This window comes from Manihot esculenta, chromosome 3, assembly GCF_001659605.2.
Source record: "Manihot esculenta cultivar AM560-2 chromosome 3, M.esculenta_v8, whole genome shotgun sequence".
NCBI classification, from domain to species: domain Eukaryota; kingdom Viridiplantae; phylum Streptophyta; class Magnoliopsida; order Malpighiales; family Euphorbiaceae; genus Manihot; species Manihot esculenta.
This window is the reverse complement of record NC_035163.2, coordinates 13,334,042-13,353,377: the sequence shown is the minus strand read 5'-3', so window position 1 is coordinate 13,353,377 and position 19,336 is coordinate 13,334,042.

Here is a 19,336-nt window from a genome sequence, read left to right as displayed (position 1 = left end):
AATCTAACACTTAGAAAACTTGAAGGAAGCAAGTAATAACTTCAAACATCTTACTAAGCTCAAGGTTAACAATGTATGTAACGACCCGAAAATCGGACCGCTACCGGCGCTAGGATCCGGGTCGGCTTAAGGCCGCCAAGATCCGTAGCAAGCCTGACTTGCAACCTGAAAACCTGTTTAATCCCATACATGATCACAACATACATAAAAATTTAAAACTTTTCTTTCATACATCCAACTCAACCTGAACATGCACTGCACATAGCCATAATCATAAACATGATCCCTCTGTGGGATCTCATCAATGCCCCAATGGGCGATACATCATAAGATGAGTTGGCTTTCATGAACATAATAAAACATTTTTGATCATGTAATAAAAGGGATGCCTCATACACAATGTCAAGCACAATATCTAATCCTCAATATCATTACATGACTGAAACTGTACTTTTACATAACATTAATACATCTATCATGTCCACACTAACTATTACATACACGTGACTTCATTACTCTTGTAAACCTCCTGGTCTACCCTGTACCTGCAATCCTGGGGAAATTGGGAGAGGGGTGAGCTACTAGAGCCCAGTGAGCAGAATAATAAAACACTTAAAACATATGATAACATGAAATGCATCACATCACAGCTAATCACATCAAGGATGAACTTGTCACCAATAGCCCTCTACATGGTCCAACTGTGCCAGAACGTAGAATGGGTCCTGGTCTTTCCCTTACATATCATAACATAACAGTGTCCAACTGTGCCAGAACGTAGAATGGGTCCTGGTCTTTCCCTTACATAGTGCCAGCGAACGTAGAATGGGTCCCACTGGTCTTACTTTCCGTTCCGTACATATCATATCGTCATATCATAGATCGAGGGCTATGGATCATTCAACATTCATCCACATCAACATCAAAATGTGCAATGCAATATATTCGTGAATTCTAATGCAAGCAACCTAATTCATCACATGGCATTCATGATGCATGAACAATGCTCAAAACTTTGAAATTTATTTACTTTAAAGGTAAAGGTTTATTCCACTCACCTCTGGATAGCTCTGACCAGACACTGGGGCAACAGACTCACTGCGGGGGTCCTCGGTTCCTCGGGTCCGAACCTACACAGGTGGACTCAAATGAGGGACCAAACATACCTGAACATAACTCTAAACTATTCCCCAAAAACCCCCTAAAACATCATGGAATAATCATAGAAAAACATGCAAGAAAGGGCTGGACAGGGCACTTTCGGCGGCAGGTTCGGCGGCCGAAAGTCCCTCCAGAGCCGAAAGTCAGGCAGGTTCGGCGGCACCTTCGGCGGCCGAAACTCCCAGACAGAGACGAAACTCATGCATATTCGGCGGCACTTTCGGCGGCCGAAACTCCCAGAAAGAGACGAAAGTCTCCTTTCGGGGGCAAGCTTCGGCAGCCGAAGGCTGCCTCCACAAGCACGTTCAGCGGCCGAAAGTTCCTTCGGCTGCCGAACCTGGTTTCTCCCAGAATGGCAGAAACTCAGCTCCCTTATGCATTTATGCCTCCTATCTCATCCAAACATGCATAAACCTATTCTACAACATTCCTCAATCATACACAAGCAAACATACAAGTTCCTAGGGGCATCAAACCATCAAAAACCCCAACTACAACACACAAGCAACTCACATTGTCCAAAAACACAAATAAAACCCATAAACCTAACCATGAGCTAAACATACATTCTACCCCATAGATCTTGCATAAAACTTACTTTAAACATGAAATGAGCTTAAGATCGGCTCTTACCTCTTGAAGATCGAGAGAGAGACGTCCTAAACTCGGAGGTGGGAGATTTTTGGGTTCTTGAACCTCAAAACTCCAAAACTTGCTTAAAACTCAAAAATCTTCAAAACAAAGTAAAAACTTGTGAAAAACTCGAAAGATCTGAAGGAAAAGACTCAAGATCGGTGAGGGATGGCGGAGAACTCACCTTGGCCGGAAATGGGGAAAAAGCTCGCCTGTTTTCAGCTAAGGGACCCTTTTATAGTGGCTGGCCAGGCCACGTTCGGGGGCCGAACGTGCCTCCGCATGCATGCCATGTTCGGCGGCCGAACTTGAGGTTCAGCGGCCGAACCTGGACTTCCCTCACTTATGCTTTCGGGGGCCTAAAGGCGCTCCCGAAGGCATGCATGTTCGGCGGCCGAACTTGAGGTTCGGCGGCCGAACCTGAGTTTTCCTTCAAGGGTGTTTTTATGCAAAAACTCATTTCCTTTTTACTTAAAATCATCAAAACCTTAAAACATTTTATGAAAACATGGTTCTACCCTACTAGAGGCTTCCGACATCCGAGATTCCACCGAACGGTAGGAATTTCGATACCGGAGTCTAGCCGGGTATTACATTCTCCCCCCCTTAAGAACATTCGTCCCCGAATGTACCTCAACTAGCACATAACATGGCATAAAACATAACATACATACAAAGCACATAAACACAAAGAGATCTAACCTTAAAAGAGATGAGGGTACTGCTGGAGCATAGACTCCCGTGTCTCCCAAGTGCATTCCTCCAAATTATGGTGGTTCCACAGGACTTTCTACATCGGGATTTCCTTGTTTCTTAACTTTCTGATCTGGGTGTCTAAGATCCGTACTGGCTGTTCAACATAAGTGAGATCCTCTTGGACCTCCACATCAGGCTCACTAAGAACCTTGCTCGGATCTGACACAAACTTCCTGAACATTGAAACATGGAAAACCGGATGGATTCTTTCCATTGAAGCAGGTAAATCCAGCTTGTACGACACATTCCCAATCTTTTGCAATATTTCAAAGGGTCCGATGTATCGTGGGGCTAGTTTACCTTTCTTCCCAAAGCGAACCACTCCTTTCATAGGAGACACCTCGAGCAATACCAGATCCCCCTCCTGAAACTCTAACTGCCTTATGCGGATGTCTGCATAACTCTTCTGTCTGCTTGCAGCAGTCTTGATCCTTTCTCTGATTATGGTTACTACCCTGCTGGTAATCTCTACTAGCTCAGGCCCTGCCAAGGCCTTTTCTCCAACTTCTTCCCAGCAAACAGGTGATCTGCACTTCCTCCCATACAAAGCTTCATATGGAGCCATCCCGATGCTAGCATGATGGCTGTTATTGTAGGCAAACTTCACCAAAGGTAGATGCTGCCTCCAAGAACCGCCAAAGTCCAGCACACACATTCTGAGCATATCCTCGATAGTCTGGATGGTCCTTTCTGACTGTTCATCAGTCTGGGGGTGGAAGGCAGTACTGAAATCCAACCTAGTACCCATGGCATTCTGCAGACTCCGCCAAAATCTGGAGGTGAACTGGGGCCCTCTATCTGACATTATCGAAACAGGAACCCCATGCAGTCTGACGATCTCATCGACATACACCTGCGCCAACTTGTCCACAGAATAGCCACTCCTGACAGGGATGAAGTGAGCAGATTTAGTGAGTCTGTCCACAATCACCCATATGGAGTCCAATCTGTTGGACGCCGCCGGTAACCCCACTACGAAGTCCATAGCTATATTTTCCCATTTCCATTCTGGAATAGGTAGCGGGTTAAGCATTCCAGCCGGCTTCTGATGTTCCAGCTTCACCCTCTGACACACTTCGCAGGCTGACACAAACTGTGCCACTTCTTTCTTCATAGCTGGCCACCAATAAACCTTCTTTAGATCTTGATACATCTTGGTGGCTCCGGGGTGAATGCTGTATCTTGCATTATAAGCCTCTCTCATAATGTCTCCTTTTAGCCCTATGTCATCTGGTACACATAGTCTGCTCCCATAGCGGAGGATCCCTTTGCTGTCGAATCTGAACTCACTATCATTGCCTGACTGAACAGTCCTGGCAATCTTCACTAACTCCGGGTCCTCATGCTGTTTTTGAGCCACCTGCTCCAGAAACACGTGTGCCACTCTCATCTGGGCCACCAAGGCACCTGTACCAGACAACTCCATCTGTAGACCTTCCTCAATAAGCTTGTAGAACTCCTTCACCACTGGCCTCCTCTCTGCCGATATGTGGGATAAACTGCCGAGTGATTTCCGGCTTAAGGCGTCTGCCACAACATTCGCCTTACCCGGATGGTACTGAATCTTGCAATCATAGTCACTCAGCAGCTCCACCCATCTCCTCTGTCTCAAATTCAAATCTCTTTGACTCAGGATGTACTGCAGGCTTTTATGATCCGTGAAGATCTCACATTTAACCCCATAGAGGTAGTGCCTCCACATCTTGAGTGCAAAGATTACTGCTGCCATCTCCAGGTCATGTGTGGGGTAATTCAACTCATGCTTCTTCAGCTGCCTAGAAGCATAAGCGATCACCCTCTTATTCTGCATTAGTACACAACCCAGTCCCACACGGGACGCATCACAAAAGACTGTAAAGTCCTCATCACTATATGGCAGAGCTAAAACTAGTGCTGAAGTCAACCTCTTCTTAAGCTCTTCAAAACTCTCTTCGCACTGGTCGGTCCACAGAAACTTCTGATTCTTCCTGGTTAGTTTGGTCAGAGGAGCTGCTATCTTTGAGAAGTCCTGAACGAACCTCCTATAGTAACCTACCAAACCCAAGAAACTTCTGATCTCCGTCACTGAAGTGGGTCTAGGCCAGTTAGCCACAGTTTCTGTCTTCTTGGGGTCTACCTCTATACCATTTTCCGACACCACATGCCCCAAGAACGAAATGCTCCTCAGCCAGAACTCACACTTAGAGAACTTGGCATACAAGCCATGTTCCCTCAAGGTCTGCAGAACCAACCTCAGATGATGGGCATGCTCCTCTGCATTCCTAGAATACACTAAGATATCATCTATGAAGACAATAACAAAGTGATCCAGGTATTGGCTAAATACTCTGTTCATGAGATCCATGAATGCTGCAGGGGCGTTGGTTAACCCGAACGGCATCACAAGGAACTCAAAATGCCCATATCTGGTCCTGAAAGCTGTCTTTGGCACATCTTCATCCCTTATTCTTAGCTGATGGTACCCCGATCTTAGATCTATTTTGGAGAAACAACCCGCTCCTGCTAGCTGGTCGAATAGATCATCGATCCTTGGCAGAGGGTACCTATTTTTGGTAGTGACTTTGTTCAACTGCCTGTAGTCGATACAAAGTCTGAGGGACCCATCCTTCTTTCTCACAAACAAGACCGGAGCACCCCAAGGTGAGGTACTCTGTCGGATGAAGCCCTTTTCTACCAGCTCTTGCAACTGCTCTTTCAATTCCTTCAACTCGGCTGGGGCCATCCTGTAGGGAGGGATAGAGATCGGTCTAGTTCCAGGCACCAACTCTATCTCGAACTCTATCTCCCTAGCAGGTGGTAAACCTGAAAGCTCGTCTGGAAAGACATCCTGAAACTCTCTGACAACTGGCACCGAGGCTGGCTCCCTGGCCTGACTACTAAGCTCTCTCACATGAGCCAAGTACCCCTGACATCCCTTCCTAAGCAACCTACGAGCCTGAAGAGCTGATATCAGACCTCTAGGTGTACCCCTTTTGTCTCCTCTGAAGATGACCTCTGACCCGTTCTGATCTCTGAACCTGACTACCTTATCCCTGCAGTCCAAGGTAGCACCATGGGTAGATAGCCAATCCATCCCTAGAATGACGTCAAAGTCTGTCAAATCTAGAACCACAAGGTCGGCGGAGAGGCATCTTCCCTCAACAAAAACTGGACTGTACTGGCAGACTGACTCTGCCACTGACGGGTCACACTTGGGTCCACTGACCCATAGGGGACACTCTAACCCAGAGACTATCAGACCCAACCTCTCAACGGCTCTCGGAGCAATAAATGAATGAGATGCACCCAGGTCCATTAAAGCATACACATCAGAACACCCAATGACAAGATTACCTGACACCACGGTGTTGGATGTGTTAGCCTCCTGCTGAGTCATGGTGAAGATCCTGGCTGGAGCTGATGGACCTTCACCTCGGGAACCAGAAGAAGAGGCTGCCCCTCTCCCTCTACCTCTGCCACTGCCCTGAGTTGTGGCTGGAGCTGCTGGCTGTGCCACACTACCAGAAGCTGTCTGCTGGGGCTGGCCCATAAAAGGTGCTCTAGAACACTCCCGAGCTATGTGTCCCTCCTGTCCGCATCTGAAACATGTATTAGTCCCAACTCGACACACTCCCCTGTGCGGCCTTCCACACCTCTGGCATTCTGTACCATCTGAGCCTGAACTCGAGCCACCGCCAAAACCCAGACCGGATTTCAACTTATTCCAAAACATATTCTTCTTCGGCTTCTTGGTGGTGTTATCCCACCTCTTCTTACTTGAGCTCTGAGAAGAGAGACCTGGCCCTCCTCTGCCTGGGGTCTTAACCCCTGAAGACTGGGTCACTGACTGTTTCACTGACCCCTCAACTATAGCACTCGCTTCCATCCTTCGAGCCATATCCACCACAGTGTGGAAACTTTCCCTCTCAACCGACTGGATCAACGAGGAGTACCTAGAATGCAGCTTCATAACATATCTCTTGGCTTTCTTCGTATCTGTATCTAGAGCTTGCCCTGAAAAAGGCAATAGCTCTAAGAATTTATCCGTGAACTCCTCTACACTCATGTGCTCTGTCTGCCTCAGTTGCTCAAACTCAATCATCTTCAGTTCTCTGGAACTGTCTGGAAAAGCCCATCCAATGAACTCATTCGCAAATTCCTCCCATGTCATGCCGTCTAGTCTCGGGTCCACATAACACTTGACCCATTCCCGTGCCTTCTTGCACTTTAAAGTGAACCCTGCCATCTGAATGGCCCTGCTGTCATTTGCCCCTAGCTCATCAGTTATTATCTTCACTACTCTCAGATACTCAAAGGGGTCATCCCCTGACTTGTATTTGGGAGCATCCAGCTTAAGGTAATCTGTCATCTTTACTTTGCTCCCATCGGCTGAGCTAGGTCTAGGAGGTTGAGTAACTGGGGCTGCTGGTTCTGTGGGTGGTGGAGGTAGGGGTGCAGCATTCCCTGAGGTGGGGTTTGCCGGGTTTGGATAGAAGGGTGAGGGTGGATAAGCTGGGTACTGTGTATAAGGTGGATAGAAAGGTGGATAAGGCATGTAGGTAGGGTAGGGGTTAAAGCTGGAGTAATCCGATGTGCCTCCCATCGGATACCCTGAACCCTGTGGGAAGGGTGGATAATGGGGTGGAAAACCATACCCCGAGGCCTGAACGCCTCCTTGAAACTCCCCTGTCCCCTCTTCCTCCATGCTCACATCCAGGTTCCCATCCCTCCTCTGATCCTCTTCCATAACCTCCCTCACATCTGAAGAACTTCCTCCTCTATCTGTCCCCCATCTGCTAGCATCAAAAGACCTTCTAGGGTCCCTTGACACTCTTTCTCTATTTGCTCTACAAAACATTGCCCTAGGCAATGTAGGAGGACGGGCGCTCGTGCCCTCATCCTCAGGTGGCACTCCAGTCAATCTTGCCGATCGACGGGTTCCTCTCATCCTGTTTTCTGAAAAACAGTACACATCACACATACATCAGCATCATATGGTTCATGTGGGCACACATGAACCCTCATCACATAAACATATCATTCATATCATAGCATCAATGCACATGTATATAATCATGGCATTTCACATCATCATACAAGACAGGACTCCACATCCTATCCTAGTGGACATGATCTTCCTATTGTGCTTGACCTTCTAGAACATCTATGAGCCCGACACTCTAGGTCCGATCCTATGAATCTAGGGCTCTGATACCATTCTGTAACGACCCGAAAATCGGACCGCTACCGGCGCTAGGATCCGGGTCGGCTTAAGGCCGCCAAGACCCGTAGCAAGCCTGACTTGCAACCTGAAAACCTGTTTAATCCCATACATGATCACAACATACATAAAAATTTAAAACTTTTCTTTCATACATCCAACTCAACCTGAACATGCAATGCACATAGCCATAATCATAAACATGATCCCTCTGTGGGATCTCATCAATGCCCCAATGGGCGATACATCATAAGATGAGTTGGCTTTCATGAACATAATAAAACATTTTTGATCATGTAATAAAAGGGATGCCTCATACACAATGTCAAGCACAATATCTAATCCTCAATATCATTACATGACTGAAACTGTACTTTTACATAACATTAATACATCTATCATGTTCACACTAACTATTACATACACGTGACTTCATTACTCTTGTAAACCTCCTGGTCTACCCTGTACCTGCAATCCTAGGGAAATTGGGAGAGGGGTGAGCTACTAGAGCCCAGTGAGCAGAATAATAAAACACTTAAAACATATGATAACATGAAATGCATCACATCACAGCTAATCACATCAAGGATGAACTTGTCACCAATAGCCCTCTACATGGTCCAACTGTGCCAAAATGTAGAATGGGTCCTGGTCTTTCCCTTACATAGTGCCAGCGAACGTAGAATGGGTCCCACTGGTCTTAATTTCCATTCCGTACATATCATATCGTCATATCATAGATCGAGGGCTATGGATCATTCAACATTCATCCACATCAACATCAAAATGTGCAATGCAACATATTCGTGAATTCTAATGCAAGCAACCTAATTCATCACATGGCATTCATGATGCATGAACAATGCTCAAAACTTTGAAATTTATTTACTTTAAAAGTAAAGGTTTATTCCACTCACCTCTGGATAGCTCTGACCAGACACTGGGGCAACAGACTCACTGCGAGGGTCCTCGGTTCCTCGGGTCCGAACCTACACAGGTGGACTCAAATGAGGGACCAAACATACCTGAACATAACTTTAAACTATTCCCCAAAAACCCCCCCTAAAACATCATGGAATAATCATAGAAAAACATGCAAGAAAGGGCTGGACAGGGCACTTTCGGCGGCAGGTTTGGCGGCCGAAAGTCCCTCCAGAGCCGAAAGTCAGGCAGGTTCGGCGGCACCTTCGGCGGCCGAAATTCCCAGACAGAGACGAAACTCATGCATGTTCGGCTGCACTTTCGGCGGCTGAAACTCCCAGAGAGAGACGAAAGTCTCCTTTCGAGGGCAAGCTTCGGCAGCCGAAGGCTGCCTCCACAAGCACGTTCGGCGGCCGAAAGTTCCTTTGGCTGCCGAACCTGGTTTCTCCCAGAATGGCAGAAACTCAGCTCCCTTATGCATTTATGCCTCCTATCTCATCCAAACATGCATAAACCTATTCTACAACATTCCTCAATCATACACAAGCAAACATACAAGTTCCTAGGGGCATCAAACCATCAAAAACCCCAACTACAACACACAAGCAACTCACATTGTCCAAAAATACAAATAAAACCCATAAACCTAACCATGAGCTAAACATACATTCTACCCCATAGATCTTGCATAAAACTTACTTTAAACATGAAATGAGCTTAAGATCGGCTCTTACCTCTTGAAGATCGAGAGAGAGACGTCCTAAACTCGGAGGTGGGAGATTTTTGGGTTCTTGAACCTCAAAGCTCCAAAACTTGCTTAAAACTCAAAAATCTTCAAAACAAAGTAAAAACTTGTGAAAAACTCGAAAGATCTGAAGGAAAAGACTCAAGATCGGTGAGGGATGGCGGAGAACTCACCTTGGCCGGAAATGGGGAAAAAGCTCGCCCGTTTTCAGCTAAGGGACCCTTTTATAGTGGCTGGCCAGGCCACGTTCGGGGGCCGAACGTGCCTCCGCATGCATGCCATGTTCGGCGGCCGAACTTGAGGTTCGGCGGCCAAACCTGGACTTCCCTCACTTATGCTTTCGGGGGCCTAAAGGCACTCCCGAAGGCATGCATGTTCAGCGGCCGAACTTGAGGTTTGGCGGCCGAACCTGAGTTTTCCTTCAAGGTTGTTTTTATGCAAAAACTCATTTCCTTTTTACTTAAAATCATCAAAACCTTAAAACATTTTATGAAAACATGGTTCTACCCTACTAGAGGCTTCCGACATCCGAGATTCCACCGAACGGTAAGAATTCCGATACCGGAGTCTAGCCGGGTATTACAATGTAGAAGAGAGTTGGGCATAAGAAGATGATGGATGAATAAAGGTTGAGAGTATCTATAGAAGAAACCCCTAATGCATGTGGGTTTATGAGTTCAAGGATAAGAAAACCCAAACTCTTCCCTTTTTATAGTTAATGGAGACAGTGGTTGGGATTGTATGTGTCCCACTATATATCATTAAGGAGACATTTGGGTCTCTCCTTGCCATATCATCTCCATGTGGTACTAACCCTTGGTTACCATATGGAACTCTTTTATTAGTCATCTATTTAATTTATCATATAAATTAAAGGTCAAATACATATCTACACCATTAAATTTTATCAAAAAATCTTTATGGCACCCTGAACTTTGAAAGCACATTAATAATTACGCTCTCATCTGTCATTTGATGCCATACGATTCATGAGTTAATTAAACATTACAAAATAACACAATTTCTCATTTTTTTCAAGGTTATTATGATATGTATATCTTTAGCTTTTTTTTTATATATGCATGATTGTAGCTCGTTAAACTATATAATTTTTATCACAATCTCTACTTAATGTATATATGCCAAAATATAATTGTACAATGACCCAAAAACTCAAAAGAACCAGCTATGATAAAAGTCTCAATGTCTGATGTTGATCTCTAGGTCATCTTTCAAGTGATTACTTTATCTACAACCTGCGTGAGCCTAAACCAACATGTTGAGCTTATATCTAGTAGGTGATTGCAGATAAATAATAACATAGAACAATCATATTCATGTATACATAATATAAAGTAAACAGTTATAAGCATGTAAAGTATAATTAACATAATACATTGCATATTTGTTATAATTATAATATAAGATATAAATAAAAATGTACTCTCTTATACATGTCAAGTATTTTCCTTGTAATCATTAAAAACCATCATCTTTTGCCATAATTATACATTTTATGGTTATAGTAAATTATAATAACTTAAAGTATACAATAGAGATAATTATGTCAACATTCACTGATAAATCCACAAAATCTAATATTAAATCTTAATTAAGTTTTCAGCCCTTATAAACACATAGTAGGATTGACTAGTTAGATAAGGGAAAAACAGTATTTGTATAGCACAAAGTGTCTAACTGTATGGCATGGGGGCCGAAAGCTGTGATTGTATGGCTTAGAAGCTGAGAAACTATATGACACATGGCATGTCAAAAATATTATATTATGTAGCCCATTAGGGCGCAGTACTGCTGATCAAGCATAATTTAGCCACATTTTTATTATATTTATTACTGTTGAATTACACATTTTTCTAACTTAATTTATATTTTTGTTATGTTTTTGTAGAAAAAGAAGAAAATGGAAAGTTTGAGAAAAAGTACAAAAAAAGCTGGAAAAGTAATTGGGTCAAAGTGATTTGGCCAAATCACCCGCAGAAATCAGAAGCAAAAAGCTAAGGCAGAAATCTGGAGGCAACACACAGAAACGATTTGGATAAGTGATCTGCCCAAATCACCCGTCCAAATCACATTGACGCAGAGAGACAACAGAAGCGGGAAAAGTGCAGAAAACTGAAATTCAAAAGCAAAGAAGTCCAAATCCATTTCAAACACCACCAGACCAGTTCCAAGAGCCACGGGAATATCTTTCACCAAAGGAATTCCATCCACAATAAAATTCAAAGACAAAAGAGAAATTAAAGACCACAAAGACCAAGTCAAAATTGGGATCTCCTAACCCTAATTGAATTTGGACTCTCCACCTATAAAGAGGATAGCATCTAGACCAGCAGACCATCTCAGCATCTTCGGAAATTCTGCGGAAAACGCAGCAGCTTCTCTTTTCTTCTTTTCTTTCTTCTTTTCTTTTGTGATTTTGTCCACCATGAGTGGCTAAACAATTCTCTTTTCTAGTTGAAGTTGAAATTTCATATTTGTGATGAATTGAGAGATTTAAAACTCCATTATTAAACTCTTATTTACCTTCAATATTTATGCAACCTGATCTTTCTATAATTATTGCTTTGCTTTTAGAATCAATTAAGACATGTTGTTTTTAATTGCTTGAGTAATATATTGTTTGAATAATTTAGGTCCGTAATTGCTTAAATTGTTTAAATACAAGTATAATCAGTTGCATAATCTAAACTTGACTACGCGGTTGGCAAGGTTAGAGTTGGGTTTCTCTAAGTCCTAATGCAGTTAACAGTTGTTCGATGCTAAAAGCCCCAAGGACATTCCTTGGCAACTTGTTAACTAGAGTTTGATTAGCGAACGTTTCCTAATCAAACTAAAACTAAGGAAGAATTTGGATTGTGAGAAGCGTCTTCCACGTCCTAAACTAACTTATTGAAATAAATAAGGGTATCAAAAGGTCAATGATCAATTCTAAACAAACTGAAATTCATCCATACTTCAACTAGAATCATTTTTCCATTGAAATTCTTATCTCTTAAATTATTGCTTTCTCTTGCTATTTAATATTAACTCATCAAATCAAAACCCCCCTCTTTTAATTATTTGTTATTTACTTGTTCGCCTTAGTCATCATTAGGAAAATTCGTAGTGTCAAATCCCTGTGGTTCGACCCTATTGCCACTATTTGCAAGTTATTTTGTTGGTTGATAATAGGTTTATTTTTTACGGCTTCGACAACCGCTATCAACTGCTATACTGTATATGGTATGCCACACTCTTATTTTGTCTACGGCTCCTACTAAGTTTACTATGGCCAAGTATCTTTAATTCAATAACTTAAATTATTTACAGTAAATACATGTGTCATTTGAAGCCATTTTCCAAATACATATATCATATATCAATGATAACAAGAAGAGAAATTCATAGCAAATAGTGTATGACTTTGTTGACTTAGCATTCAAATATTACATCAATTCAATTTGGCTTTTACATTTCACACCACTAACAAGTATGCAGAGGTTTATTTTATGCACCTCATAATGCACAATAAGTTGGTTGAAAAGCAAGCATGTGTATAAAGTAAGCACGGCAAGTAAGCACGTGTGTGATTCTCGCCAATTAAGTAACATGACAAACTATAAGTTCATAAGCAAGCACGTTGATAAAACAAGCTCTTAAAAGTATACATGTGTGTGTAATAGACCATATTCAGTTCTGAGTGTATTGCTAAATTCATTAGGAAAATATGTGTAAATTTTAAGTTTATTAAGCTAGCGCTTATGTAAAGCAGAAATGTCAAAATAACATGTCAATCTCTTTTAGGTCAATATTCAAATTTAGGTTTGTTTCTGCCTATGATTATATCACATTTTTAAGAACCTTATGAATATAATTGGGTTACATTTTCTTTATGAATATTGTGTTTATGTCTTAGCTTTCTACAAGATATGTTACATCTAATTATAACCCTTTCTAACTTAAATTATGAATTTTTCTTTGCAAACTGCCCAATCAGGTACTAACTAGTATAGTATTGGTACTTGTTTTTAGCCTAACAAAATATATCAGATACATACATTTTCATATAGATTTAAGCTTACATGTATGCTACAAAGTTTTAGGTATACTTCTCAGAGTTCATTTGGCACTGGTCTTAACTTATTTCAATGAGTAAGGAATTAGTTATAGTATAAGAAATATAGGCTATTCCAAATATACTATCCCTTTGACTAGTTTAGGTTCTAGTAATTTACATACATTTAGCTACAGATTTACAATTTGATTACTTCATGAAAGTTTTAGCTCTTTGTCTCAGCTATATTTTGGTGTAGTTAGGCCTAAGTTCAATAATTACACAATAAGTTATGAACCTGCCAATACAGGCTGCCTTATGGAAACCTATTCTGTCAAATTTGTACTTTTAATTTCCATATTACATTTCTTTGCCTTAAACTTTCCAAATACCATTCTAACATTCATATTACATATCCATACAATCAAAGCAATATTTTTAGCAACCAAAACCAATACCTAATTATACATTTTCATGAAAAAATTAAAAGAAAATATAAAATAATACAAACACTAAACCTTTTTGCAAAATCCTTTTGCTTTGAAATTTCTTTGACTTTTCAGTTTTGAATACTTGGAACTCTAACTTTTCCTTTCTTCAAATATTTCAATGTATGACTTATTTTCTTTTTTTTTGATATGAGGGTGAACTTTGGTTAAAGAAAGGAGTTGATTTGGTGAAGAAATTGGCTTTGATTTAGTGGAAATGAAGAAAACTAAGCTCACCTTTGTTATTTCATGGAGGAATTTCGACCAAGACTTCCAAAATGAAGAAGATAACTTTTTTCTTTTTGCTTTTTCACTTATCTTGAGTTTATTTAGATGACACATGGAGAGCTAAGTTGAAGAAGTGACAAAAATGAAGAACTAAACTTGAATTTTGTATTTAAACTTTCTATATTCACACTTTAACCTACTAAACTCTTTACCATATTTCAATTGAGTTTTTAAACTTTCAATATTCTTAGATTGATCTACTAATGTTACACTTTTAGCCTTTAAAAGTCCATTTCATTTAAGTAAACATATCAAATTTTAATAAGCATCTCAAGCTAGCACGTCAGGAAACCCCTAAGCACCTCCCAAATGTAACTTGATTCCAACTTGCTTATTAAACTATCTGCTTTATATTTAGATACGCTCGTTTTCTTATTTGAGTTTTCTATGGTTCAATTATTAGGACTTGAAAATATTAAAATATTATTATTGGTCATTTTTACTTTAGCTATATTTCAACATCTTTAACTCTTTATGTAATGTAAAAAAGACCTCTATGCGTAACTTTTGACGCTCTATCTGTAGTTAAATTGTATGTCAAGTAACTCGAATAAGTTAGCACCTCTCCTAAATAGCTTGGAGAAAGTTAGCACCTCCTCTAATGCCACTTGCTTTAACTATGAAAAAAAGGTTTTACTCAAATGTAGTAGTGTCACTATTCCTAACTATGGATTTTAGGATGTTACATTAGTATAATCTTTTAATCTTAATACTAAGTAGATGGACTATAAATATCTTGATATGCATCCACAGGACTCAAATTATCACCTAATTTCATCGTGAACAATCAGTAACCTAATAATAATAATAATAAACAATGTACAAAATTAAAAATTAGATTTGCCCTATATTTTCTATACTTAAATAATCTTCCTTTTGAATTCAAATTTGTCTAAACCTAATATAGAATATTAATGCTATATGTTGATTGAGATTATGAGGTCATCTTAATTCTAGTTTTAAATAGTTTATTCACAACATGAGATGTTTTTAAAGTTGATGGTACCATTAAATTTTTTTAGTAAAGTTCAAAGGTGTAAAAAGATATTCTGCCTCAATTAAATTAATAAATGAATTTAATTAATTAACTCTTAATGAATAGTCCTATATATTTGGTGTCCAAATTTAATTTAGAAAATAATTTCTCAATTAATATTCTTCATCATAACCTTCTTAATAAATTAAGACATCGTTTAATTTACTTGCAATTAATTCATTTTATGAATTAATTATCTTAGTTACTATTGCTATTATCTTACTCACATATCGAACTTGGTTTTAAGTAATGCTAAGGACTTTATAATTTTGCATTACTAAATCATATATGTTAATTTAATTAATTAATTAAACTCTTTAATTAACTAATCAAAATAATTAATTTTTTTTCTTGTTCTTATTGCGTGTGACGCTTTAGGCTTACGATCAATTAGTAATAAAATAATGAGAACACCTTTCTACTATTAATAAATATGATTCCCAACTCAACATTCTTAATTCTCAAAAGTCTTGCATAACATCTAGCATAATATTCCAAGACCATCCAATTGATAATGAGCATGTTATCCTATTTCAAATGAACCTTAATCATAATTATCATGCACTAAGATCTCTTCCTTAGAAATTCCAATTTCAACTAGAGTCATGATCACTATTGAACTCCATATGCTTCAATCATATATTACCTTTAGTTCTAATTCTTGATAATCAAGACTTACCATTTAAAATACTTCTTAAGTTTATACATCTTGCCTAAGAAATTTTCGCCTCAAGAATAATTAATTCGATATAGGATTTATTATCTATTAACTTAAGATAATGAATCTCCTCTTGATTAATCACCTATCCTGTAATACCTGGCTAGACTCCGGTATCGGAATTCCTACCGTCTGGTGGAATCTCGGATGTCGGAGACCTCTAGAAGGGTAAAAACCATGTTTGTATAAAATGTTTTAATGTGTTTTATGTTTTAATCAAGAAAGAAATGAGTTTTTGCATAAAAATAATCTTGGAGGAAGACCCAGGTTCGGCCGCCGAACATGCATGCACTTCGGGAGTGCTTTAGGCCCCCGACAGCATAAGTGAGGGAAGTCCAGGTTCGGCTGCCGAACCTTATGTTCGGCCGCCGAACATGGCATGCATGCGGAGGCACGTTCGGCTCCCGAATGTGCCCTGGCCAGCCACCTATAAAGGGGTCCCTTAGCCAAAAACGGGCGAGCTTTTCCTCCATTTTCAGCCAAGGTGAGCTCTCCGCTGCCCCTCACCGATCTTGAGTTTCTTCCTTCAAATCTTTCACTATTTTCACTAGTTTTCACCTTGTTTTGAAGATTTTTGAGCAAAAGGACAAGTTTTGAGCTTGGAGACCCAAGGAGCTAAAATCTCTCCCAACTCCAAGTTAGATCGCCTCTACTCTCGATCTTCAAGAGGTAATAGTCGATCTCTAGCTTATGTTGTGTTTTAAACAAGTTTTATACAAGTTTATGAAGTAGAAATGCATGTTTAGGTTGTTTTGAATTTATGGGTTTAATGTGTGTTTATGAGCAATGTGGGTATGTTGATGTGTTATAGTTGGGGTTTAGGCTTGTTTGAGACCCCTATGAACTTGTATGCTTGATTGTGAATGATTGGGAGTGTTGTAGAATAGGTTTGTACATGTTTGAAAGGTTTGGGAGGCGTTTGTGCATGTGGGAGCTGAGTTTCTGCCACTTTGGAGAAACTCAGGTTCGGCCGCCGAAGGAACTTTCAGCCGCCGAACCCGCTTGTGGAGGCAGCCTTCGGCTGCCGAACCTGCCCTCGAAAGAGGACTTTCGTCTCTGGAGGGCAGTTTCGACCGCCGAAAGTGCCGCCGAACATGCATGAGTTTCATCTCTGTCTAGGAGTTTCGGCCGCCGAACCTGCCGCCGAACCTGCCTGACTTTCGGCTCTGGAGGGACTTTCGGCCGCCGAACCTGCCGCCGAAAGTGCCTTGTCCAGCCCTCCTTTGCATGTTTTTCTATGATTGTTTCATGATGTTCTAGGGGGTTTTTGGGGAGTAGTTTAGAGTTATGTTCATGTATGTTTGGTCCCTCATTTGAGTCCACCTGTGTAGGTTCGAACCCGAGGAACCGAGGACCCCAGCAGTGAGTCAGCTGCTCCAGTGTCTGGTCAGAGCTAGCCAGAGGTGAGTGGAATAACCTTTTATGTTTTAAAAGTAAATAATGAATATTTCAGCATGATTCACGCATCATGGATACCATGTGATATATTAGGGTGCTTGCATTAGTATTCACGAATATGTTGCATTGCATTCTTATGTTGTTGTTGTGGATGAATGTTGAATGATCCATAGTCCTCGACCGATGACGTAATGATATGATATGTACGGTATGGAATGAAAGACCAATGGGACCCATTCTACGTTCGCTGGCACTATGTAAGAGAAAGACCAGGACCCATTCTACGTTCTGGCACTTTGAAATGTTATGTTATGCTATGTAAGGGAAAGACCATGTAACGACCCGAAAATCGGACCGCTACCGGCGCTAGGATCCGGGTCGGCTTAAGGCCGCCAAGACCCGTAGCAAGCCTGACTTGCAACCTGAAAACCTGTTTAATCCCATACATGATCACAACATACATAAAAATTTAAAACTTTTCTTTCATACATCCAACTCAACCTGAACAAGCACTGCACATAGCTATAATCATAATCATGATCCCTCTGTGGGATCTCATCAATGCCCCAATGGGCGATACATCATAAGATGAGTTGGCTTTCATGAACGTAATAAAACATTTTTTATCATGTAATAAAAGGGATACCTCATACCCAATGTCAAGCACAATATCTAATCCTTAATATCATTACATGACTGAAACTGTATTTTTACATAACATTAATACATTTATCATGTCCACACTAACTATTACATACACGTGACTTCATTACTCTTGTAAACCTCCTGGTCTACCCTGTACCTGCAATCCTGGGGAAATTGGGAGAGGGGTGAGCTACTAGAGCCCAGTGAGCAGAATAATAAAACACTTAAAACATATGATAACATGAAATGCATCACATCACAGCTAATCACATCAAGGATGAACTTGTCACCAATAGCCCTCTACATGGTCCAACTGTGCCAGAACATAGAATGGGTCCTGGTCTTTCCCTTACATATCATAACATAACAATGTCCAACTGTGCCAGAACGTAGAATGGGTCCTGGTCTTTCTCTTACATAGTGCCAGCGAACGTAGAATGGGTCCCACTGGTCTTACTTTCCGTACCGTACATATCACATCGTCATATCATAGATCGAGGGCTATGGATCATCCAACATTCATCCACATCAACATGAAAATATGCAATGCAACATATTCGTGAATTCTAATGCAAGCAACCTAATTCATCACATGGCATTCATGATGCGTGAAACATGCTAAAAAGTTCATTCTTTGCTTTAAAACATAATAAGTTATTCCACTCACCTCTGGATAGCTCTGACCAGACACTGGGGCAACAGACTCACTGCTGGGGTCCTCGGTTCCTCGGGTCCGAACCTACACAGGTGGACTCAAATGAGGGACCAAACATACCTGAACATAACTATAAACTATCCCCCAAAACCCCCTAAAACATCATGGAATAAACATAGAAAAACATGCAAGAAAGGGCTGGACAGGGCACTTTCGGCGGCAGGTTCGGCGGCCGAAAGTCCCTCCAGAGCCGAAAGTCAGGCAGATTCGGCGGCACCTTCGGCGGCCTAAACTCCCAAACAGAGGCGAAACTCATGCATGTTGGGCGGCACCTTCGGCGGCCGAAAGTGCTAGACAGAGACGAAAGTCTCCTTTCGGGGGCAAGCTTCGGCAGCTGAAGGCTGCCTCCACAAGCATGTTCGGCGGCCAAAAGTTCCTTCGGCCGCCGAACCTGGTTTCGCCCAGAGTGGCAGAAACTCAGCTCCCCTATGCATTTATGCCTCCAATCTCATCCAAACATGCATAAACCTATTCTACAACACTCATACACAAGCATACAAGTTCCTAGGGGCATCAACTAACTAAAACCCCATCTATAACACATCCAACATACATTTGCAAGCCACATTGTTCAAAAA